General features: G+C 48.4%; 1 protein-coding gene and 1 pseudogene across 1 annotated transcript in view; both read left to right on the top strand.

Annotated features, from left to right (window-relative positions):
* Positions 1 to 26898, top strand: part of LOC125942958 (uncharacterized) — a 773958-nt gene that overhangs the window by 173116 nt on the left and 573944 nt on the right. The window lies entirely within an intron of this gene.
* LOC119437949 (U2 spliceosomal RNA) lies at positions 9168 to 9338 on the top strand (annotated as a pseudogene).

Below are 26898 nucleotides of genomic sequence, written 5' to 3'. Positions count from 1 at the left end.
CACACACACGCACACACACACACACACACACACACACACGCACACGCACACTCACACACACACACACACACACGCACGCACGCAAAAGGAGCTTTGGGAATGCATCAACACCAACAGTACTGCCCCACGCGCTTAAGGCGACATGTGCAGGAGTACAAGTGTAGCGAAAAGAGGCGCCACGTGTCCTCAATTCTCAGCAACATGATTGAGCAAAGCTATCACGGCATGTCTTCTGACGTCCACTGGGCTGAAAACCGAAGCGACTTGGCTGACAGAAAAGTGTGACACCTGAATCGCTCTCTTAAATCGGTCTGCGTCATAGTTATTTTGCAAAAGTACAGTCTCTCAAAGCACTTAGTTTCAAACTATAAGGCACAATGTGGTCCAAACTGGCAGCTTTAATTCGAAGGACAGAAAGCTGAGCTAGTTGGTAAGAATTCATAATGCAAAAAGGTAAGGCGTGCAGACACGGACACAAGAGAAGTTCGTGTTGTCCACTTCTCTTGTGTCCGTGTCTGCACGCCTTACCTTTTTGCATTTTGAATTCAAAGTTGTTACGTGCCGTGCCCACAGGTATGTTAATATAGTCTTGCTGTTATTGCATATACTAAAACATATGCTATTGCTAACAGATAGTTTTCACGTGATGTCACTAACGCAGCTTCTCAACGTGCTATATACGTATACAGTGAACTTCAAGGGACCCAAGTAAATTGTTGACTTAACTGAAAGTTCACTAAACTGAATATTCACTAGACTATGGAACATCATAGGGCACAGCAGGCATCGAGACAAAGTGTGAAATGCAATTTGTGGAGTTATGGTTTATGGACCGTAACGCTTACGCTGCTACTTATCTCATTCTGAAAAAAATTCTAATTTTAATTTGCACTGGTGCTCTTAAAGCGCAAGAAGTAACAAAGTCGTCCAGAGAGTCTATGTTTTTGTGCACTTAATCTGGCACAGCTTGTTGCTGAGACACGATGTGTCTCAGCTTTCCAAGGCATCCTACAGCCTCGGCTAGAGATGCAGAATTTGAATTTGCATCTGCCATTGCATCTTCCTCGTCGCATTCTTATTCTTTGGGACGAACACTCGAAACAATTTGCAGATCTGATAGTTCACCGCAACTAACGAGCTCACTGACACACTGCACATAGTCTTCAAACGAAGTTTCGCTGTCAACATCCAGCTGGTGACAGACCTCTGTCACCAGCTGGATCGCTATTCAGAAATTCGTTTAACTGAAGTATTTTGCATAGAATGCATAGAAAAACCAGCTGGGATTTTCTCAAAGTTCGTTATTTTGAAATATTCGTTAAACCGACATTCGTACAACTGAGAGTTTACTGTATACACTTGAACCTCGTTATAGTGAAACGGAATATAATGAAATAACCCCTTCAGTCACGAATTATGATAGACTTTCGATAAATGTATGAAATTTACAAATATTTATGCCAAGGTACTGCATGCTCCATTGAAAGCAAATCTAGGTAGTGGAAGGACTCCTTGTGCATATTATGATGAGTCATTATAATTATAGAGTTATCGAATATCTGCTTAGTGATCAGTCAGTCATACTACGTTTCTTCATAAAATAAATTTAGTAAACCGCTCGAATTACATACACAATTTAATTATTCGCTGCAAGCATTACTAGAAAGGAAAAAAAAGTTATTTCACAGCTGCTACCAAACCGCTTCACGTCGAACAGCCCGTCAAACACGGTAGTGCCTTCACCAAAGTGGTCGTCTATAGTGACACATTGCACTCAGAAATAAAATGGAGGTGCATTAGGTAAACGGAATTTTCAAGTTATTATAAGCTTAATGTTCTCGATCTATTCCTTGACACCACTGCAGAGAAATTGCGAAAATAAGTCGCGTACACAAATGTGTACGCCGTGACTGAAGATGATAATGAATATAACGAAGTAAATGAAATTCCTGTTGAAGTACCCTAGAAGTCCATGCATTTAAAACCTCGTTTTAATGACGTGAAATTGTCCGGACGTGCTATACTCCGTTTCAGACATCATGTGCAACGCTGTGGAGGCTAGAGGGACTTTGTGCAATGGCAGCGTCCCCACTTGGCAATCGTGAGAAACTGTTCTTTATATAGGCTCTACAGTGACCTAAAAAGTTTTAATTCTTCGAAGCAAACGAATAACTGTTAAATTAAATTAAATTATGGGGTTTTAAGTGCCAGAACCACGATCTGATTATGAGGCACGCCGCAGTAGGGGACTCCGGAATAATTTAGACCACTTGGGGTTTTTTAACGTGATCTAAATCTGAGTACACGGGTCTTCTCGCATTTCACCCCATCTAAATGCGGCCGCCGTGGCCGGAATCAGACTGTGGTATATGGCTACTAATGGATTGTTTTAGATCAAATTGTTTTTCGTTGTTCCTTTCCTTTTCCTTGTCGTCTCTTTCTTTCATTTTTTATTGCCATTTCGTCGTGGCAGCTTCACTTGGATGCTCGCGCGAGCAAACGGCGTAGGCGCGCAGTGAAGCATGGATGGAAGGTGCGGAGTGATAAATTTTCGTCACCGAACGTGTTGCGTAGCATGCACTGCGTTTCACCTGATGTCTGAAACGGAGCGCAGATTTGTCTCCGAAACAAAAATACCCGACCATTGCGCGCCGAGTACGTCGCTTTCCGCGGGCTTCGGCACTCGTTCGCCGCGCCAGTTCAAAGCTCCCGCGTCCTTCCGTCGGATACGTCGTCGAGCAACACTGGTCTTTCTCACTGCCGCGCGTAGCTTCGCACCTGCGCACAAGGAGCAGCTCACTATCGCACTTCTCCAATGACATCTCTCTCTTGCACGAGCCTATAGCTGTGAAAGTGGTGCGAAAGATACAACATTCACTTCTAGTGCGCGGTGCGCCACGCAGGCTGGCGCAGCTGGGGGTGGCCTCCAAGATCTCCCCGGCGCAGTTTCGGGGCCATTCGCAGGCCGTGCACTCACTTCTCCTGTCGCTGCGGCTCGCCGGACGAGTTGGGCGTGGCCTGCGAGATCGCATTGGCATCGGTGCAATCTCAGAGGTCAGAAGCCGAAGTTCACTTGTCCCTTCGATCACACAGCGGAGTGGTTTGTTCTGTGCCACGTGGTACTCGACCGCGAAGAGGCAAATGGAAAGCGAATGCGAAAGACCATCAAAATAGAACAATAATGTATTTAACGAGTTATTACGTAGTAATGTCGCCCCCCCCCCCCCCCCTTCAACTTCGTTATAACGAGGTTCGAGTGTATATAGTACCCTAACATGACGGTCAAAATGGTGTAAGTGCATCCTATTTACTGACGCGAGTAACCTGCCGTCATTTTTATATAGACGACACCGGAATACCGCTTGCGTCTGTGCCAGAAAACCCGCGCCATGCCACCACTTCAATATATAGGAACGCGTCCTGGCATGCGCTAACGTGGTTTTCTTATTTACAGAGCTTCTCACCATGCTAGTACGCAAACATAACGGTCACAATGACGGCAATGCAAACCATCTATGGTCACCAATCACTTGTGCAGGGTATAACTGGACTGCTTAGTGGGTATAGGGGGTGAAGTTTGCGAAATGAAGGCAGCCTACTTTCGCTCCGTCTCGTCACCTGGTTTACCCCTCTTAGTTGTGTTATTGACATCCTTACGTCAGATTTAATCATGTGGCACATTTAGCCCCATACACGTTAAAATAAAAGCACGGGTGGAGGGACTGACCGCATGGCCATTGCAAGGCTAGATCCGTCTGGTAGTGGCCTGGTAGCTCATACTAGCCTGCTCTTCTCCCCCAAGTAGTGCTGCCTACAGGAGGACTCAGATGAGTCAGACATATATACCCACCGGGGTGGCTCAGTCAGCTAAGGCCTTGCGCTGCTGAGCACGAGGCAGCGGGATCGAATCCCGGCCGCGGCGGCCGCATTTCGATAGAGGCGAAATGCAAATACGATCGTGTGCTTGCGTTGTAGTGCACGTTAAAGAACCCCGGCCAGATGGTCAAAATTAACCCGGAGCCCTCCACTATGGCGTGCCTCATAATCAGAACTGGTTTCGCATGTAAAACCCCAGAAAGAAGATGAGTCATATAGGGGGCACAAGCGCAAGTACGCTAGTAACGAGAATGCCACCTCTGTACTGAAGCCACCGTTCACGCATCCCACGTTTGCCACTGGTTATTGCCCTCAGTACAAGGAACAGTGACAGGACTTGAGTTAATAATCTTGCGCGCCTCGATATGCCGCCGTTGTTGGAGTGCGTTATTTTAGGCCTTGGCATGACGTTAAATAGAGCTTTCATAGGCCGTGGCCTTACTTGACTTATTAAAAAGTATGGGTTGGGACTCTATTGTTTGAGCACAGCTAATTGCTTGTTATCCGTTTTGCATCCTCCTTTTGTCGTCATCGTCACCCATCTTGCTCCTCTTTCTTTCTCTCTTGCCCTTTCCCTAGTGCAAAGTAGCTGGCTAGAGGAATGCACCTCCGGCCGACGTCTCTGCATTTCGTATAATTAAACTTTTTTTTCTCTCTCTCTACCTCCGGCACAAGAGAAGTGACTGCGTTTTACAGAAGCAATTCACTACGTCCTGCGGGAAAGAAGACGTATCGACAAGTTGATACGACACCATAGATAAAGAAACTGCAACCATAGAAGTGTTTCTTTCCTTCTCGTGTGATTCCCTCTCTGGTTCCGCGATACATATCATGGTTTGACAAGCGCCACCACCAGGCGTTCTGTAATCCCTATTCACATCATCGAGCCTTGCCGCTAGAAAAGGGGGTTGAATGCTGCAGAAGGGGCCGAAGATGAGGAAGAAGAATAGCGGCATTCTTCCGTGTCGGTTTGCTCGCACACGTACTAGGCAGCGGATTTCCTCTCCCAAATTGCAGCGTGTCATCCTCGGTCCTCGCACGCCTGGAAAGAACGTTTCTCTAAAAGCCCCCTTCTCACTCCGCTGACGACTTGACCGTACAGGTACGCACGCCGCTGGTGTCACCAGGTGAATCGCGCATTCCTATTATGCATTTGCTCTTTGAAGCACATCACGGTAGAGATTTAGAAAGCGAACTACATTTCTTGTCCAAGATCCTAAATCTTGATCTATATTAGGGGCGAGTTGCAGCTTGCTTTTAGAATAAGTCCGCTCCAAGCAATGCTATTCAAATTGTATATGCGTTTCTTTCCAAAACACTTCATCTAACTGTAGTTATCCTGTCACTGCGGGATATATTCCAGGTTACTAATCTATGTTCCTTTCGCGCTTTAGTGAGCACCGGCCGCGGTGACTTTCAATGAGACAGAACGTGCTTAACTTAGCCTTTAATACTAGTAGTAGCCTTTGTCTTCTTTCGTGTGAAAATGACCCCAAAAAGCTTTGGCCGCGTAAAGGGCGATTGAGCGTACAACCCTCTGCAGACTTGTCTGAAGTATACAGGAGCGATGAGCTCCGACTTATACTTTAGCGTTTTGTATACTTATAGGCATACTGCGCTCGTTCAAAACAGCTGTATTATTGCGCATAGGCTGCCAGACGACCGACGCCCAGCAAAGGTCACGGTCTTCACGCTGAATTATACGTAGGATACGCACGCCCGCGATCATGGCTTATAATTTCCTAAAAAAAACACTAGAGGGAGCTACGGTGCAAGTATCTGCAAGAGCTGCAAGTATATGGTGATTCAGCCATCATGAGAATAACAGGTATGCAGTATACGCGAAGTTGCCTCGACTTCGCCCTTCCTGCTTCAAACGAATGTGAGACTTTTCAATTTGATTTTCCAAACTAAACATTACATTATTAATGCAACAATTCGCAGTGATTATGCGTTTATGCAGAGACTCATCCCCTTGCTGTGTTTAAAAACTATGATCACTTGGAAATTCTGAGAGATAAAGCGGAATAAATACCGCCACAAGAATGTCTGAAGCGACAAGCACGAGGATTGTACATATCGATATACTCATTGGTACCTTCAGCTGCTGCGTACCATCTGCTACAATTAGCATTTCGTGGCTTCAACCACCGCCACCGCTCCTGCTTTCGCTAGGACACCCGAAAATTCCACGGGAGCAGTGGATCCAGGCGTCGCCGAACTACATGGTGGCATCGGGCGCCTCCGTGCTACCTACCAGACGTCGGAAGGCAAGCTTAGACGGCTGCAACTCGGCCTTCACCGAACAGGTCTCAGCAGAATTATAGAAATTGGAAGCTCATGACAGCATTGAGCCCGTCGACTCCTCAGAGTGGTTTTCACCTCCTGTAGCCCTCCCCCCCCCCCCCCCCGAAAAAAAATATAGCTTGATTCGCATCTGCGTAGACCTATGAGAGTCAAACAAAGCTATCGTAGTCGACAGCTTTCTACTACCACATACTGATGAACTTTTGAACAGCTTGGCTGGCGCACAACGATCCTCTAAGCTAGATTTAGCTTCTGCATACCATCAGTTACCACTAGTCCGAAGAGCCGTGATCTTACCACGTTAGAACGCATGTCGGGCTCTTTCGCTTCAAGAGGGTTTGCTTCGGACTGGCTTCGGCACCACCAGCACTTCAGAAAATGATGCATCTGACCCTGAAAGGATTCAAATGTGTTATATTTTTACATCGACGACATCATCCTGTGCGTTCGCTATGGGGTGGGTCATCTTTACATTCTGCGGGTGGTTTTGAAACGGTTATCTGATGCTGGCTGCAGCTCAATCACAGATGTGTTTTTGACGTTACAGAGTTGACGTTTCTAGGACATATTGTCAGCCCCGAAGGATTATTTCCACTGACATCATTCGTTGGAGCGATAGCCAATGTTTCAGCAGCTGTCAAAATCAACGAGCTTCGCCCGCTGCTGAGACTAGCGGGCTTCTACTCCAAGTACATCCCGCACTTTTCAGCTTTCGTACAACTAATGCGTGCCCTCCTTCGAGGCAATCTGCCTTTCACTTGGACCCCAGCGGCAGAGAGCAGTCTGAAGCATCTGGAAGTTCTACTGACATCTTGTGATGTTCTCCATCTTTTTGATTCTGATTTACCCATTTATGCTATTCCTGATGCCCAGGATATGGCCTAGGCGCTGTGCTTCAGCAGAAGAACAGAAAATCACTTCAAACCGTCGCCAAAGCTCGTCTTCGTGAGTTCGATTGGTGGTCATGCATGGATCAGAAGCCACAAGTCACCTTGAAGAACTTGTGTGCATGTGTGTGAGTTGCAAGTCATGTGCCAAATTGGCCCGCCCCTCTGCAGCTGCAATGCAACCGGTCGCTCTTCCCGAAAAAGCCTGGAAAATTATTACTATCGACATCGTGGGTCCCTTCACATAAACTTCAGCCGACTGCCGCTTTGCCATTACAGTCATTGACTACTACTACAAGTGGCCAGAGGGGGCCTTCGTAAGAAACGTGACCACGTCCACTTAGAAGAAATTCCTACTTGAACTTTTCGCGCAAGAAGGATACCTACGTTACCTTGTATGCGATTATGATCCATGCTTTTCCTCTACAAATTTTGAATTCCTCACGGAACGTGGCATAACTCACTACAACTCCTCTGTGTATCATCCGCAAGCTTACGGGTTGGTGGACAGATTTAACGGGGTCTTGAAGTCATATATCCCTATGACCGTCTTCGAACAATGGGAGATAAATACACTGATGCGTGATTACCTGCAAACGTATCGCTGTACGCCACACAAGGCCACTGGAATTGCACCCGCTTTTCTTTTTCACGGACGCAAGCCTCGAACTAGACTTGACATAGTAGGACTGCCCGAAGAATGCTTCAGCTCGAACCCGACGAGGATGTTCGAGCTTTTGCAAGAACATATGTAATGAAAAAGCAACTTAGCTCAAAGATTTACACCGACGAAAAAACCCTGTGCCAAGGAGCCTAGCCGTTTGTGATTACTTGCGGGTTAAATTATCTGGAGTCCATGGAAAGTGGTCTCTGCTGTTCTCTGTACCCAAGAAGATCATTGGAAAGCGTGGTGCCCGCCATGGTTCCTTAGTGGCTATAGTGTTGGGTTGCTAAGCACGAGGTCACGGGATCAAATCCTGACCATGTCGGCAGCATTTCGGTGGGGCGAAATGCGATACACACTTGTACTTAGATTTAGGTGCACGTTAAACCACCCCAGATGGTTCAAATTATTCTGAAGTCCCCCACTACGGCGTGCCTCAAAATTAGATCCTGGTTTTGCCCGTTAAACCCCATAATTATTTTTTTTATTGAAAAGCGTGGACCGGCTTCATTCCTACTTGAAGATGAGCGCTTGTAGAACGCTGTTCAAGTTCGTCGCAGTTCGTCCTGAAGCTGTCAGCAAAATGAAATTCGGTACTTCTGCTGGCATGAACTAGTCACCGGAATCTGACAATTCACCATGTATTGAAACTGTGAGCCAGCCATTACTACGTGGTACCGCCATAAGCGTATAACCACAAAAAAGCGCACCATGCCGAACTGAACGTTCCGGAACGCACGCAACATCCTTCCTTTACCTTTAGTTTACCTGAGCACTAACGACACCCGGATATCCATGCTTTGCAGATGACATGCTGTCATGCGTCGACGCAAAATGACAGAAATAACTGTACAGTGAAAGCATTCTGGGCGATTCGCACTCTAGATGCTGTAACGCTTCCTACTACCACATCGGCATTCGATGCGCCTTTCATGAAATGACGTCTTGGGTGCGATTACTACTGCGCTTGAGATAAGAACACACACAAAAAATTCAGTGTCATTCCACTCTGTGAAGGTGGTTGACCAGCGAAGCTGTGTATGTGGTGATTGACCGTTGCTCCGATGAAGCATTCCAAGTTTGGGGGATCGGGGCCGCATGGACGGTTCGCATTTCTTTCCTCTTCCCGGTCCTGGTGGGCAGCACGCTTACACTTGGCGTCCGCGGCCCGCTCATCGTCGGTGATCTCCTTCCGCCGCCGCCGCTGCCGCCGCGTCCATTCCCTTTCCGGTTCACGCCGTCGTTCTTGGTAGGCACGCTGTTCTTCTTCGGACCGTAGAACGCGCAGCCGACCCATTTCACAATCAGAGCAGAACTGAGGAAAGCAGTCTATGTAGAGTATGACGTCAGGAGACAGAATACACTCAGATTGGTAGGCCTGCACTAGTTTGAATGCGCGGGATGGCGTACACGTGTATGGTGCGAACATAGACATGGCCGACGCGGGACAAAGTATAGTATCAGTTAAATATCTTATACAGGTTGTATTTGGATCCAAGATATTAAATTTATTTTTACAAGTTGGCGGAGTACTTGAAGCCTGCTTCACCTCCACCGCAGCTCGGCCACGGCATTGTACTATATTCGGGATCGGCCCACGTTCTCGATCTACGGACATCGATCCGCTGGGAACTTGGCATATCCAGCTTCGCTGTAAAAAAAGAAGAAAAAAAAGAAACACGGTAGAGAGTCGATGCCTTTTGAAAGTGACCGTGACTCAGGTGACCCCAGAAATCCCATCCCTAGTGCTGGTTTGTACGACGTGAATGCGGGCCACAATTTTAAGGGGTAACCTGTTGAACTATACACGAAAGAAGCAGAGTTTATGCTATCACTAGTTGTCTATTCTCACATGAAGAGCCTTTGCATTGTGTGTGCATAAATCATTAAAATTAGCAACCAACTGTTAGTATTTCAACCAAATGATGTCACTTAAATCGGAGTAAGTAAGCAAGCACAGTTAGAGGCATCCGAATAAATTATTTCCGAAAACTAAACACTGCATGAATCTTGCTGTTGACCCACAAATAAGTCACTGAAAGATAAAGAGAGCGTAACAACAGATCCATGCTTGATATATGGCTTTAAGTGGCGGCCAAGACAAGAAAAAGCGGTTGATGTGAACTTTTTAATTGCTAGGAGCGCAAGAAGCTTGTTCATATTGTTTAGATTTCGCGTATATGAATGGTTTTAGTGCATACGTGCACATTTTAGTTTGGAACGACATTCATTATACATTGTGAATAACTTGGACGCAGGAACATGACCTTGTCCGCTCCTTCTAGCCCGAGGCGCCATAAATTCGGCACATCTTACAGCAAGTTTCTGACATGCCTGGGCGTCGGCTCTCCGATCCTGCTTAGTCCACTTCTCTTCGAAGGCAGCAAGGTGCGCGCAAGCATGCCTTTTAAGGCCAAATTATAACGCCGGCGCGCGAAAGCTCGCGCCCGCGCGCCTACGCATGCGCAGAGAGTGCGGGACAGATCGTACACGTCGAAGTGCGGCGAGAGCACAGATATCTTCGCCAGAAAAAAATCGGTGCTCTGGCGCTCTGACTGCCTCACAAAAATACTAAACAATGTCTACCAAGACGGAAATAGTCAGCTAAGTGGGTGCGCGCTGGTGCACATCTTGTAGTGTCAAACCGCCATTAGCCGCGAGGCGCGGTAAACGCAAGGCACGTGGGCGCGAGCTTTCGCGCGCCGGCAAGTGTACGTGTAGTTTGGCCTTTATAATTCGTAATAGAAAATATGTTGATTTTCTACTGACATTTTATTGCCTTCAGTATAGTTTGTCAAAATACTACTGAATATCAAGTGCATTTTTTACACTTGACACTGCCTTCATCAGACAGTGTCAAAATAATTGATGCACTGTTGTGATGTTTTGCACAAGTGTGACCGTGTCTCTCGTTGTGACATTTACGCAATCTAGCTAAGCGCGCACCCCAAGTAGCACCACGTAGTGGATGGGCTGCAAGCTTTATGAGAGAATTGAAACAGCTTCAACTGGTATAACAGATATTTGTGGGCTGGTTGGTTGGTCATTAATGTCGTACTTGCAGTAAATGAACGAACTCTAAATGAGGCAAGCAATCGTGTTGGTCTGACTCACTATCCGTCCATGTATCCACGAGTGCGCTGCGTTTACACCTTCGACAGAATAACGTGCGCGCCAGGAGAGACGAACAAATTGAAACGCGAGATTCGGACTCTTGTGCCAGAAACATACAGCCACGCGAAAGTCAGCGTGCCCTGGCTGCTGCATATTTATATAGTACAGCCTCAGATCAGCTTATACTGATGATTGAAGAAATCATGATCAAGGCATTCAAAACGAACAATCAAAGCATTGATAATGGGGGACAAGGTTGGTTATTAGCGGAGAAAACGAGATGCGGATTTTTGGTTTCTTAATTTATCGCCCTGACTGCGGCATCGATGACGTCAAAGCTGTACGACATGGATTTCCACAGGTATTTTCACGTATTTTGGTCCTTCTTACGCCCTGGAAGTTTTGAACGGCCACGAAGTTGAGGTTTTGCTTGCTTTTGTATTCGGCGTAATGCTTTTACAGTGGTTACCAGTTAACTGGCTCCGAGCAGACGTGTTGTCGAAATATGTGACGCCAGGGAGAGCTGATGCGAGAATTGCGGGGCGACTATTCTCATCTGAGAAGAGCTAAATTTTATCTACATATTTTACACTTACGTTGGCTGTTCGAGATGAACAGTGGCATCTCTGGTCGCTTTGGGTATAGCTGTACTGGGCCTACTATAAAACTAGCAGAATTGGGCACGAAAGTGACTTGACACCGGCCAGCAGTAGTTTCATCAGCAAAATACTTTCTATCAAAGCTGCTTCACTATGGTGGAGGCGATGCCATGCGTACTCAATGTACCATGAGCGGTTGATTGCAGTTTGTTTGTGCTCAAGTACACTCTGGCATTCGAAGAACCCCCAAGGAGTCGGAACGTATTCTCCTTTATAAGGCGCCATGGCTCAATATTTCAATGTAGGTTTGGAACATAAGAATTAATTAATCATGATTGCCCTCCTCGATAGCTCAGTGGATATGGCGTTGCACTGCTGAGCACGAGGTCGTGAGTTCGATCCCGTCCGTAGCGGCCGCATTCCGCTGGTGGTGGTCAAAATTAATCGGGTGTGCCTCAAAATAATATTGTGCTTGTGGCACGTGAAACCGCATCACTTTTTTAAATAAATCCATAATTAGTCAAATCAAAAGCATTACTTGGTGCTCACGCAGGAGTCTCGCTGTGGTTTCTGCATCTCCACGGTGTCCATCCTATTGCTGACAGAGACTCTTCCGGCGCCCATCACAGCGCTGCTGCCACTCTTCGTCTTCACCGACCTGGGACTCGCCGACAACGCGTGCCTGCAGATGTCCGTATTGTCGGTACGTTGACCACGCGCGTTTTTTTAGCTGCTTTCTTGTCGCGAGTGACTGACAAGTCCTTTTAAGCCACGGTCGACTAAGAACTATTGTGGTCTCAAGTAGATTTTGCGAATACGCAAGGAACATTTTCCCTGCGTACTCCGCACGCACGTTATATACAACCAAAAAGCAATCTGCAAGCCCCATTCGCGTCCGAAAGATTAATCGGGAATGTAACCCGGAAAATCGCCGCGGTGGCACAGAGGCGTTATATACACGTGAGCGCGAGGTGAAGTCGCCGCTGCGTTCGGATGTAGGAGGAGTGCAAAAAAACTCGTGTACACTCCTATTTAAGCGTACTTCAATTTACCCCTGAAGCCGTATTTTGTGAGAATCCTTTAATGTTTTCTTTTTTATTGCCTTCCATCGTTGGCTCGCGCGAAGCCGGACCTCATCGCCGGGATTGGCCACTCGGCGAGACGGGAGCCTAGAAATGAAGAGAATGGGAGGAAAATAATCTTGACAATGCGGCGCACGAAAGTACAATGTGTATCCCTCCACTACAACGGCGCTCATAGCCCAATGCGCTCAGAACCACACAGTAGTGCAGACAGTATGGTGCCAACACGCCAGATGAGGCCGTACAACTACCGTCAGTCTGATTCAGACTTCATGTAGAACAACAAACACACAAGTGACGTTAAACATTCATTGGAACTCCAAGCTAGAGCTGCGAGCGCAACGCTTGAGCCCTCTCGCAACGCCAACAACACCGCAACCTCTCGGCGCAGGAATGAGCCTATCGCTCCTTTTAGTGCGATTAGCATTCTTAGGATGCTTGGCGACCTTTCTGGTATCTGACCGGTGACCCAAGTTGTCTACTATAGCTTGGGCCACTATGTATGTTTTCGGGGTCATGATGCAGTTATGGTCGTCGCATCGTCAACATCCACCTTCGGCATCCGACTCTCGTCATGCCGTCAACGTCACGCCATCGTCGTCATGCGACGTCGCCATTACCACATTCATCGTTCTATGGACGTCCTTCCTTCTTCGTCGTTTCATCGTAATCGTTCCATCGGTGCCATGTCATCGTCGCCACCGTGACACAGTCGTCGTCGTTCCATCGTTGTAATTCCAGCTTCGTCATCCGGTTCTCGTCACACTGTCGTCATCAAGCCGTCATTGTGTTCGATACTACCCGCATTAGTAACGTCTACAACCATCCTGAGATGGGCTCTGCAGGAATTTCTTTTGCTGCGGCAGATAAATATACCTGACACGCTTTGACGACGCGCGTTTCAGGCGAATGCCGGGGTCAAGCGATTGACCTATTTGCACGCATCGCTATTTGCAAGCATCGCGGTTGGACACACCAAATACATTGCGAAATATGCAAGTCAGTGTTCCCGTCTATCTTTTTTCACGATCAGGACGCATTAAACATTATACTATCTAATGCGTCATCAGTGAGCTCGTGCGCAACGTCTGGCAACTGCGCAGGGAACGCTGCTGGTGGTCCTGGCGGACGTGATGATGGTGTTCCTGCTGTGCTTGACGAGCGTGTACCAGCGCTTGTCGCTGTGGCTGCTGGATGCGTTGGGGGCCCGGCTGCGTAGCGTGGCGCTGCTCTGCATGTCCGCCGCGCTGCTGGCGCCTCTCGTTCTGCACGACACGCTCGCTGCGCTACTCGTGCTTTCGCTTGTCAGGCGGCTCGTCGCCGACTACATGAACGACAGCGTCCAGGTGAGCCTGCTCGACGCGACATACGGGAAGGAAACCCGGTTTCTCGTAGCCGTTGTATGCATAAACACACGTCACTGGAAGCATGGTGCCACTCCCTCTCTTCCGTCACCCACACACGCACACAAACACGCACACACACACGAACGCACACGCACACGCACGCACACGCACACGCACGCACACGCACACCCACGCACACACACGCGCACGTACACACACGTACACGCACGTACACGCACACACGCACGCACGCTCAAACACACACTCACGCACGCACGTACGTACGCCATTTAGTCCCTTTGCACAGCACCACAGCGAATGCCGTGTTCCTGCCAGTTCGCGAATACATCCTGGCCGTCGTCTTTCCTGAAGGAGTCGAGCACTCTTCTTCGATTCTAGCTTAATTAAGGAAGTCATGCCAAAATGGCGACTTTCTAGCTGGGTTTTCAATTCTGGGGAGTGAGATAAGCGGAAATAAAATCTGACAAGCGAAAGAGGGAAAGCACGTTTTATTATGGAGAAAACATGTACGGCGTGATCGGTCATAGGAGGCATTGTCGTCTGGCAGCATCCAACTCCTCGTGCGCGCCAGATCGGGCCGTTTTCTCCAAACGATCTCACTCAGACGCCCTAAACCTTGGCAGTAAAGCTCGCTGTTCGTTGCCCGACCGTTGGGGACGAATTCCTGGTGCACAATACCGGAAATTGCGAACAAGGCGATGAGCATGCATTTTGTAGTGCTGTAGACATACCTAGAGTTTTTTTCGGTCGTGTGAAGGTTTGGTTTTTCCACTGCGATGAGTTTCTTTGTCTCAGGGTCATACCCATGCACCTAAGTTTTTCACTAGTGATGATCCTCGATGTGAAAGCCGGGTCATTCGTCAGATTTGGCTCACCCGCATATTTCACTGTCTTCCTAAAATTAAAAATCCAACTAAAAGGTCGCCAATTCAACACGATTGCATAAATCAAGCTAAAATCGCAGAAGCGTGCTGGACTCGTTTCGGAAGGAAGACATCCAGGACAAACACCTTGGGACATATTCGCAAAGTGTCAAGGATGCTGGAAGCGCTGTATTGTTGCGGAAGGAGACTATTTCAAGTGAGATAGTGTTTCAGTGCACATAAATAACTTACTTTCTTCAAAGCAGAGCCAGCCTCGAAACATTCTGATACCACGTTGTATATATATGCAGTTGTTTAATCACAGATGTGCCATCACTGCAGCTCTGGCATAACGCTATACGCTGCCTGAGATGTGTACCCGTTGAATGTCTTGCAGGTTTCCCCGAATTTCGCGTGACAGACGAACTAATGGAAGAAAGAAAAAAAATTAAATATGCAGGACAACTGGGGCTTAACGGGCATATAACATGGCGCAGCTACGGATAAGACATAGCGTTGCGGGTTACTCGTAGCGCCACGCAGTCTTGTATTTTTCGAGCTTCGCTCATCATTGAAGCTAAATCAACAAGCACCCTACCCTTATAAATTTCGTCAATACGGCAACGAATTCCTTTGAGTTCTGGGGGGCTATTCTGTAAGAGTCCACCTAGTGGACTGTCCACTTCGGCTGTCGCCATTGGCTGCCGCTTCACGAGCGCGAAGTAGACTGGCTGGCACCTTCGCGCTCGTGAAGCGGCAGCCAATGGCGACAGCCGAAGTGGACAGTGCCACTCCCTCTCTTCCGTCACCCACACACGCACACAAACACACGCACATATACACACACGCACGCACACACACGCGCACGTACACACACGTACACGCACACACGCACGCACGCTCTTAAAGAATAGCACCCCCCCCCCCCCGCACTCCAGCGCTTAGCGATATATGCGTAGCTCCTCGCATTCACACTGGTTCGTGTCTGAGCTATTATTATTATTTCTTTCTTTATTCCGATTGCACTCAGATAGTCACAATTCAGGTGCCTGAGACTAAAGGCATCATACCTGCTTGAAGTGGTCCCGGGCACATGTGGACACAGCGCAAGAAATTGTCAGTAACATCTATCAGCACAACACGTTTTTTGCTAAGAGTATGCAAGTACACAGGAAAAAGCTGCGTTAACAAATGTGAAAATAATAAATTGTCAAAGTGACAGTGATATATACACAGCAATGGCTTAGCTATACAAGTGAACAACATGCTTTGCATGACTCATGGCAAGATGAATTGAGCAGGAAACACGGAGAAAGGTCGTGCAAGACTGAACAACGGCGGCATATTGTGTGTCTTCCTTGTCTGTGTTGGCTGATACGTGTTAGATACGAAAACACAAGTGGCGTGGTGCCTGTGTTTCCATGGCCTGATAATATTTAATATTTCTCGGGAAGTTCGTAGGAAACCATTATCATGTTAACTGCGTACCCTGTAGGCTATGTCCGTGAACAGAGAATTCAACTTATATTTTATTTTTAGGCATAACGCGATCCAAATCTAAATATTTCATTCCAAATGCCTATTTGAGATTGTAAGCTCGCTAAGCTTTTGTTGCTTGTTTTTGCGGGAGCCTATGGACAGCAATTTTTTTACGGCGACAATTATTACCTCTTGCCGAGATTTTGGCTAAGGGAACATAAAAAGTAAAGATCACATTTTTCATATGCCAAATGTCTTCTGCGCGACAGCCTATGTTCTCAAGCTATTCACCAAAGAAATTATTCAGGGCATGTGTTTTTTTTTCTCCTTAAAACGCGAGCGCTTTGAGAAAGCGATGTTATTGCGACTTAACCACCAGGACGGAAAAACCATCCGTCAAAACCTGGACCACTGTCAGACATCGGCAATATACCATTATTCAAGTGTTCACTGCGGCCTTGAGGTAAATGAAACGTTTCACAGTGCGGCGCCAAACTGCTATTGGCGATGCAAATGTTCTCACGTAGTAAAATTTGGTAGTTTCATCCCAAAAACAATGAACAATTTCCAACCTCATGTATTCGTATTTGCGCTCCCGGAATACCACGTGGGGACGTAGATACTAAGAAGAGCGCAGGTGGCCGCATGTTTTGACGATATACTTCTTTAGCTTTCTCGACGAATGCGAAAAGAAACAGCCCAAATTGCTTTAATGAAGAATTGTTTTGCTGTTCCCACCTTAACTCAACCACCCAAGCGAGATTTCTGCGCACTTTGGGTGAACATAACACCTCCCGTCGTGAACTCTGTGCAGTTTCAGCTACATTCTCGGATCTCCTGTAATCTGTGAACTGTAATACACATACGTCAGGCTGAATCTCCCGTTTTTTTCTTTTCAGCACCTGTTCACATCTCGATGAGCGATTCCATGCACATTACCACCAGACAGCTTCAGTTAGATGTATGCACTTAGTGTATATTGTGAGCAAAATATTCATCCTTCATCTTCTTCACCTGTACATAATCACCATCACTGTGCGCGTCGTCTTCGTTCAGCGCGTGGCTCAGCCGAATAAAGGCGACGAGACAACATCTGTGCTGCTGCCTTACAAACTGGTGGAGATTGCTTTCCATCCCCTAGACCTCTACAACGTCGACTTCCACTGGAGCTTCGTTCGGGTCGCCGTTTGCTCTGCCTCTCCACTGCCATGACCCAAGTACCGCAACCCGGAGCCTCCGGCATCAACCCCGCTGTCCCCCAACCAGCCGCCTCCGCATGGGCCGTTACCGCCCCGCAGCGTGACCCCACTATATTCTCTGGTCTCCCGCGCGACGACGTCGAAGACTGGCTGGAGAACTTTGACCTAGTGAGTGGGTACAACCACTCGGAAGACACTCAAAAACTTCGCCACGTCGCCTTCTACCTGTCCAATGTCGCGAAGACGTGGTTCTTTAACCATGAGAGCGCCTTGCCCGATTGGACGACCTTCCAGCACCAAGTCCGGAAGATTTTCGGAACGCCATCCATCCGTTCTGAAGTTTCAAAGCGGCAGCTCGATGCGCGCATGCAACAACCAGGGGAGATGTACACTTCGTACATTGAAGACGTCCTTACCCTTTGCCGCCGCGTCGATGCCGCAATGAGCGAGACCGATCGCGTTCGACACATTTTAAAAGGCATTGGACACGTTGCGTTTAACGCACTGGCAGTTAAAAACCCCCACCACCGTAGACGATGTCATCGCGACCTGCCAGCATCTGGATACACTACAAGCCATTCGGTTACAGCCAGACGTCTGTGACACGCGACCTTCTTCGGATGCCGACTTGCGCACGTTGATTCGGACTCTGATCCGCGAAGAGCTTCAAGCACAAGGCCTGTCGTGCTCTGCTGTTCCTCCAGCTCACTCTTCGTCCACTGGGCTACGAGACATCATCAAAGACGAGCTGTCTTCCTTGGTTTACGCTGTACGCCCTGACCCTCCGACGCCGCCAAATCCGCCAGCCACGTAGGCCCAAGTTGCTGCCATGCAACCTTCCGTCGCTCAGCGTGCCCTTCCGGTTCCTCAGAACGACGTCGCAGCCTTTACACCCCGTGCACCTGTACCTGTAGCCCCCTGGCGTTCCACCCCGCCCAATCTGTTATTATTGTGGCATTCGAGGCCATATCATTGTCGAAAGCCATATCATTGTCGAAATTGGCCATATCATTGTCGAAAGCACCAGCAGGATGAACGCCGCGGCTACGATGCTTACGAGAGGGATCTGGTGTCCTTTCCGAGCCCATACCAGCACCGCCCTTCAACACGTTCCTTATCCCCACCCGCTCCACCCGACGCTCCTCGAAACTACCGTCCAGGATGCCGCCGCTCTCCTTCCCCTCTCCGAGACTTAACCATTCTCTGAAATGCTTGGAACGATACACTTTCGCAAAAAATTGATATAAACATTATTAATTACCTTCTTCTACATTCAACTAAAGACACAAGTGTCAACATCGCCACTCCAGCCAGTCACCCACACCGACTACCGCTCGGAAAACTAGATGGTGCAGTTTTTGGAGGGAAAGCTGCATAGCTCGGACAAACAACACCTCCTGAGAGCCCGGCCAATTTGTTATTAGTGTATGCTGAAGGTGTGCCTGTTCGAGCATTGGTTGATACGGGAGCCGCTATTTTTATTATTCATGCCGATTTGTGCTCTCGTCTACGCAAGGTCACTACACCTTACCATGGCACTCCTTTACGTAGCGCGAATAACCTTACGATACGGCCATCGGCACAGTGTACCGTTCGAGTTTTTATTGATGGGATTCGCCACCATATTCCGTTCGCAGTGCTGACTTCCTGCGCTTATATGCTCATTCTTGGTTGGGACGTTCTGCCGCTGCCGCTTTTATCTCTTGCCGACAACACCTTGTCCACATACGCGAGGCCGATCACACCGACGGGGGGCCTCAGTCCCGCCACCGTCTGCGAACCGTAGCCGATTGTGTGGTGCCACCTGGCCACGAGCAACTTCTTGTGATTGCTTCCGACTTAGTTGACAATGGTGATGTTCTAGTCACCCCATCAGCCCGTTGCCTATCCAAAGGAATTGCACTAGCGTCGACTCTCGTTCGATTCATCAACGGCAGGGCCCTTCTCACAGTACTCAACGTCACGAATGAGCCGATTTTGCTTCCCAAAGGTGCTGTCGTGGTTTGCGGTGTGGACACACAGCCTGTCTCGGTGATGGCTTCGAGTACTGGTACTGCAGAACCACGCCCACCTGCAGCTGCTGCTCCTGCTACTGCTCTCGCCAACGCAATCAGTACGGATCTGACTCCGCAACAAGCACATCTACTACTGGCCTTGTTGTCGAAACATAAATCTTCTTTCGACGTACACTCACCTCTCTTGGGACAGACTTCAGCGGCAACTCATCGCATACACGTCGATGGAAGTTCTATTGTCTGCCGTCGACCATATCGCGTTACTTCCACCGAATGCGAGATAATCGACAAGCACGTTGCCGACATGCTCGATTGAAATATCATCCGCCCCTCCGCCAGTCCTTGGTCGTCACCCGTCGTTTTGGTGCGCAAGAAAGATGACTCAGTGCGATTTTGTGTTGGTTACCGTGCCTTGAACAAAATAACCCGAAAAGACGTATATCCTTTGCCTTGCATTGACGACGCCTTACATTCATTGCAAGGCGCGGAATACTTTTCCAGTCTTGACTTACGCTCGGGTTATTGGCAAATTCGGATGCACGAGGCCGACAAGGAAAAAACTGCCTTTGAAACACCTGATGGACTGTACGAATTTAACGTCATGCCTTTTGGCCTCTGCAATGCACCAGCAACCTTCGAATGAATGATGGACACTGTCCTTCGGTGCCTTAAGTGGAAGTCTTGCTTGTGTTACCTTGACGACATAGTCATATTTTCTTCAACCTTCCAACTCCACTTGCAGCACCTAGATGAAGTTCTGACGTGTCTCTCTGCTGCTGGCCTTCAGCTGAATACCAAAAAGTGCCACTTTGCCAGCAAGACTATTAAAGTACTGGGCCACCTCGTAAGCAAAGACGGCATTCGTCCTGACCCTGAAAAGATTACCGCCGTCCTCCGGTTTCCGAGGCCCCAACGCTCCAAAGAACTTCGCAGCTTTCTTGGCCTGGCATCTTACTTCCGGCGCTTCATTCGTGACTTCGCGACCATCGGAGCTCCGCTTCACCGACTCCTTTCTTCAGGAACTCCATACGTATGGTCAGACGAGTGCCAAGCGGCTTTTGACACTTTAAAGCGTGCCCTCACGTCTGAGCCAGTGCTTTGTCATTTCGATGAGTCCGCACCCACTTTACTCCATACTGACGCCAGCGGCCATGGAATCGGCGCTGTTCTTTTGCAACAACAAAGTTTTGAGGAACGCGTGGTCGCATACGCGAGTCGGACGCTAACATCGGCCGAGAAAAATTGTACAATCACTGAGCAGGAGTGTCTCGCCGTTGTTTGGGCCATCCGAAAATTCCGACCGTACTTACACGGCCGCCACTTTACGGTCGTGACCGATCACCACGCCTTATGCTGGTTGTCGACGTTAAAGAATTTATCTGGCCGTCTAAGTCGCTGGATACTTCGTCTGCAAGAATACGACTTTGACGTCACGTACAAATCCGGCAAGAAACACAACGATGCAGATGCACTCAGCCGCTGTCCGTTACCACCGCCGTCCGACATTTCCGGCCTGCCTCCATCGGTCACCAAGCCTGTAAACGCGTCCTCTGCAGTTCTTTCACTCTCCGCTCTCAACGGTCTTCCTTCTTTCCACCCTGACACGTTCGCGTCCCACCGACACGACGATGCTTACTGCCACTCAATTATGGAACGCCTTCACGGCTCAGCTCGTCCTCCTAACGCGCGAGCCCGTCGCCAGTTACGGAACTTCAAGTGTGCAAACTCAATCCTCTACCGGTATGTCTTCCACACCGAAGGACAGCGTTGGGGTCTTGTCGCTCCTCGATCACTCAGGGAACAGATATTGAAGACTTTTCACGATGATCCCACGGCTGGACATCTCGGCTTGCACAAGACCTATGAACGCATCCGCAGTCGTTTTTCCTGGCCTGGACTTGCCACCTGCGTAGCGAAATACGTCGCTTCTTGCTCTGCCAGCGCCGCAAACGGCCCACTTCACCTCCGGCTGGACTGCTGAAACCTCTTCCCTGTCCTGAGGTTCCCTGTCCTGACGTACGTATCCTGATTCGCAGTCATCGGGATTGACCTCTATGGACAGCTGCCATTTTCAGCTAGCGGCAAGCGATGGGTCGTCACTGCAGTTGGCCACTTGACCAAGTACGCCGAAACAGCTGCGCTACCTTCAGGATCCGCGGAGGAGATTGCGACTTTCTTCTTGTAAGCCATCTTTCTAGGACATGGAGCGCCACGCGTCTTTTTTGAGTGATCGTGGCCAGGCGTTTCTGTCGAAGCTACTCGAGGACGTCCTCCGCACATGCAACACCATCCATAAGACGACTACCAGCTACGATCCTCATACTAATGGCCTCACAGAGCGTTTCCAGCCAACTCTCTCTGACATGATCTCCATATACATCAACGCTGACCACACCAACTGGGATACCATCCTGCCATTCGTGACTTTTGCCTACAACACCGCTGCACAGCGCACTACTGGCTACTCACCATTCTTTCTAGTTTACGGGCGTCAACCGACCTCTCTCCTCGACGTCTCTTTTTTTGATGCCCCCGTGAACTCGTCGGCGTCAGTGAGCGAGCAGTTAATATCTCGCCTTGCCGCGTGTCGCCATCGCGCCCGCCTCAACACCGAGGCAAGTCAACAAGATAGGAAAACTCGCTACGATGCATTTCACCGCGTCGTTCTGTTCAGCCCCGGCGATGAAGTGTTATTGTGGACACCCACTCGAGTTCCTGGCCTGTGTGAAAAGTTTCAGTCGTGTTTTATAGGGCCCTACACTGTTGTAGAGCAAACTTCGCCAGTGAACTACCGCGTCACTCCCGCTATCACACCTTCCGATGGCCGCTATGGTGGCACAGAAATTGTCCACGTGTCGCGCCTAAAGCCATTCCAACTACGTACCGCACCGCTATAAACAGCGGCCAGGTTGGCCGCTTCAGCGCTAGGGGGTAATTAGTGTGAGCAAAATATTCATCCATCTTCTTCACCTGTACATAATCATCATCACTGTCCGTGTCGTCTTCGTTCAGCGCGTGGCTCAGCCGAATAAAGGCGATGAGACAACAGCTGTGCTGCTGCCTTACAATATATATTGGGCTAATTTGCGTGCAAAGGACTCATCTGGGTCGCCGTAGTGTGCATGCGGGAACTATTTTATCTGGCTGTAGTTAACTTTGGAAGATCAATCTACGCTTCATCGTTGCTCATATCAGCTGCTCGGCTGCGCTACGAGGCTTGTATAACCTGAATCCCTTCAATGTATTCATCAAATGTGGCGTGTTCGCAATACGTGAACTCGGTGACTTTTACGTGCAAGGTGTGCGTATGTAATACGTGGGTACATTGCCGCGACTAAAGCTGATTATTTGCAAACAACCTTCGTCACACCAGCTTCTTTATTTCATACTACCGTTGTATAATGACTCGCCGCTTCTTGCTCAGTCCTGCATGGTGCAGCAGGAGCGCGAATCCCAGCGCAAGCGGCTTCCACAAACGATCCGCAAGAAGTGTAGCCTCGGCGATATTTCCGGCACGATCATGTCCGACGACTTCGGCAGCCCGATTAGTCCTCTGACCTCGATGATCTCGCTGGGGCCACTAGCGCCACTACAAGCTCAGGCCCTGGCGACGCCGCTGCGCCAGCCGCTGACGGACGGTAATGAAGAAAGGGGCATCACTGCTGCACGGGAAAACGTCACGGAACGCACGCTTTCTTCGCAAAACGTCAACGGTAGGTGTACACACAGTTCTGGTGTAGTTTTGACGGGAAAAAGGTCACAAGCGGCAGGAGACCCGTCAATGTTGCCGTCGCTTCGTAACAGGCACAAGTCGCATGTACCTATACCAGAGCTTAGCTGTGGTCTCTTCAATTAGACTGGGCTTTTTGAACCTGCACTTCTGCGGCCGAACTTACAAAGTTTCTCTTTCGTAAATTGTATTTCCCATTGGCCAGTTGCCTTCGCTTATGATATGTACAACATCAGGACAGGCAAAAATTTTCTGTTACGAACAATTCTAGTGTAAACGCTTTTTGACAATGCTGGCAGTAGGAGACTGAGGAGGATGTTGTTGGCTGCAGGCGGATCTAGCCTTTTGGAATTAACGGCGTTTGCTGAGCCTCAGCGCCGCCTTTCAGCAGAGTTTAAGAAACCTAAAATCTATATAAGTACGCAGTTCAGTGTGTCCTTATTAAAAGTGCATCGCGAGACGGGCGAACCAGGCAGTACGCAGATCGGTGCGGAACGCATCGTAATCCATAGCCTATGAACCATTCAGCACTGGATAGTATACCGTGCGTGATACCGCATGTTGCTCTGCTGGAGGTAAAATCGTTTTGATAAATGCACACGTAATAATTGTAATAGCATCTTATTTTCATTGCTACTGTAATTCGTATTGCAGCGGAACTAAGTGGTGAAACGAAGTGGCGCTACATTTTGCTATTGCTACATTTTGCCAGGAAAAGCAGCCCACCGCACAGCCCCTGATACGAAATCAACTTACACACCATGTAAAACCTTCACCAACGTCATATGTCCCGACGACTGTCCATGCTTCAAACTTGGCTCACTGTTGCAATCAAAATATGCAAGACGTTTCCTTCTGCGAACCACTAATCAACAAGGGCAGCGCCATGTCCTCTGCTACGAAGAGAAATTGCGTGACCTGCGCTCCTAAAGTAGCAAATACAGAGGAGCAGTGAACTTGCAAAGAACTGGCTCCTGCACGGCATCAAATGGAAGGTCGGGGTGCAGGCCGCGCACGCCGTACTTGAAGAACGAGGGCCAAAGTGCTGCACTTTATGAATTAGTGCAGTATGTGCAGCCAGATCCAAAATACGCACTTCTATGCAAGTGACTTCATCTTTCCTCGAAGCACAGATGATTTCCAATCACTGTTTTCCGCGTTATTCGCTTTCACACTTTCTGTCTGCTTCTAGCGGTGAGTTTCTGCTTAGAGGGACATTGAAGGAAAGACAGTAAGTCAGGGTACACTGGAACAATTTATTTTGTAGAATATTCGTGTGGTATATTCGCGGAAGTGAGAGGTCCTCTGTAGAAGGAGTAGATTTACCACAGTAGTGACGCAAAGTGCAGTCAAATAAGCACACTATAGTTAAACTACACGTGAAATTCAACTCAAACACAGCAGCTCAAAATGTGCACTTTGTGTCGACTTTAGTGTACTTAGGTGCGTAAGTGCACTAAAGTTAACACAAACTCCAGTGAAATAACTACACTAAAGTCGAGGCACATAAGAAAACCAAGAATAGGTTCACACGAACGCACAAGAATTCAAGCATTGAATGGGCTAACTTCGGGCCAAACTAAACTCATCGAGTGAGCTGGCTACAGATAAATGCTGTACTCAATAATTTCCGACAATATCGCTCGCTACAAGAAATCTTTGGAGCGCCATTTACGCTCGTCTTTGCAATGAATATGTTGGCCATGAACCTAAGATCTTCCCGAGGCTGAAGGGCCTGCGGTCCAATGCCACTAAATTGCGTATTTAACGTTGTCTTTGTTGGTCGTGTCGCTGACATTCTAGCAGAAGATGTTGTATATCCTCACCCACGTGGCCACAAGTGCACTTCGGACTATCAGCTCTTGTAATTTTATGCAGAAAGTGGGACTGAACCTCACATACGTGGGACTGAAGCTCAGACGGTGAATCAGCGTTTCAAAGGTGCTTATAGCCAATGTGTACGGGATTTTAAATGAAAGCAAAGGGTCAATGTAAAAGAAATCCGAATATTTTGAATTCTGATCCAACCATGTCGCTCCACAACCACGGGCTGAGATCCGGCCTTCTTTGTACAGGAAATGCCTCCAAATGTGGTCATATTGAGTTCTTATTATTTTTTAGGAAGCACTGCAGGTTTCCTTTAAATACAGCATGTGCAAGTAGCCTCGTCGGAATGTTGCCGCATTCTCTGATGTCACAGGGAGCTCCTCCAGAAATGCAAAGATCGCGATGCCACCCTCCTTACACGTTTAATGGTGCTAACATATAGCGGACTGTGATATGTTACTTCGTAAGTTTTGAACTAGGAATGTAGCTTCACTTGGCGTACTTTAGAACTCAATTCGGGATTTTGGATTACATTCCATTTCATGTTTTCATGCATGTGCACTATGAAGTATTTGTTCCCTTGTACTCGTTACCATTACTCACGTTACCAAAGAAGACGACCTCAGCGTCGTGAGAAAAAAATTCCGGTGTCGAATGCTATCGCTCGGAGTAAAAGCAAGACGTGCTTAAACAGGACACAAATTAGCTCGGAAGCAAACTTCTTGGCTGTACATGACTCACATAAAGTTATCAGCATGTTAAAAAAAAGTTTTCCGTCGGTGTATATTGTTGCCAAGTGCGATATGTTAACGGTGTAAGCGCTCTTATAGTCATAACCACAAGAAGAAACAGACAATGAAGCTAGAGAAAGCATAGGGGAAATTATTTGTTGTGTGTAATTGAAATGTAGAAGTAATAATGAAAAGGGAAATTAAAGTGGACGAAGCGATAAGCTGCCGCAAGTGGGGAGCGATCTCACATCTTCAGCATTACACCTGCGGTGCTTTGCCAACTCAGCTAACGCATCGGCCATACTCCCGTCCACATTCTTGGGTATTTGTACATGTGTGTATTCAAGATTAGCTCTGCAAGAGTTAGCCAGCGCCGCTGGCGTAAGATGGCGTGCGATATAGAAGCGCCGCGTAACCGCTTATATTTGTGATCCGAAACCTCGGCTCCTTCTGCCTAATCGGGTCGAACGAAGGGCGGAACTTTCAGACCCCGTCCGCCAGATTTTGAGTCCTGTCGACCAGGCGTCGCCTTCCCCGGGGCTGCTGATGTCCGCAACACTCCTCACGCCGCCGTCTGCGCTTTCCACCGATCCGGAGACGGGCCAGGCTGTGACCTGCCCCCCGGCGTTCTCAGAGAGGGCTGCTCAGGGCGTGATCACGAGTTCTACGAAACCGCCGTGCTCCCCGAGCCGCAAGTCGTCGCTCGAGTCGGAGCCATTCTCCGATGAGATGGGTCAGCTGCGCAGCCGGCTTCTACCGCACAGGTCGTCGGTGAGCACCGGCGCCCTGAAAAGCAACATAAAAAAGGTGCGCACACGCTGCTGAAAGCAGCATTTCTAGCTTACCTTTATTTGCCCTACTATCTATCGAGTGGGACGCGCGCCGCGAGTGATTCGTGATACTATATTGGATATTATTGAACTCCGCCATACTGTCGAATTCAACATCTTGTCAGCTCTGGTTGGTCCACAGGTCTATATGGTCTTTCTGATGAGCTAAAAATGCCGCCATTACAGAATTTCACAATATGGCGGAATTTCACGATTACCAGAACACGGTGGTTCAGAATAGACACATCGGTTCCGGTGCCTGCCATGCCAGCCGAGGATTCAAGGGTAGATAGATATTACGATCATCGCCCTTGAATCGGGGTGGTGG

Source organism: Dermacentor silvarum, chromosome 1, assembly GCF_013339745.2.
Source record: "Dermacentor silvarum isolate Dsil-2018 chromosome 1, BIME_Dsil_1.4, whole genome shotgun sequence".
NCBI classification, from domain to species: domain Eukaryota; kingdom Metazoa; phylum Arthropoda; class Arachnida; order Ixodida; family Ixodidae; genus Dermacentor; species Dermacentor silvarum.
The sequence above is the reverse complement of the archived record's forward strand: the minus strand, read 5'-3'. Positions and strand labels throughout refer to the sequence as shown.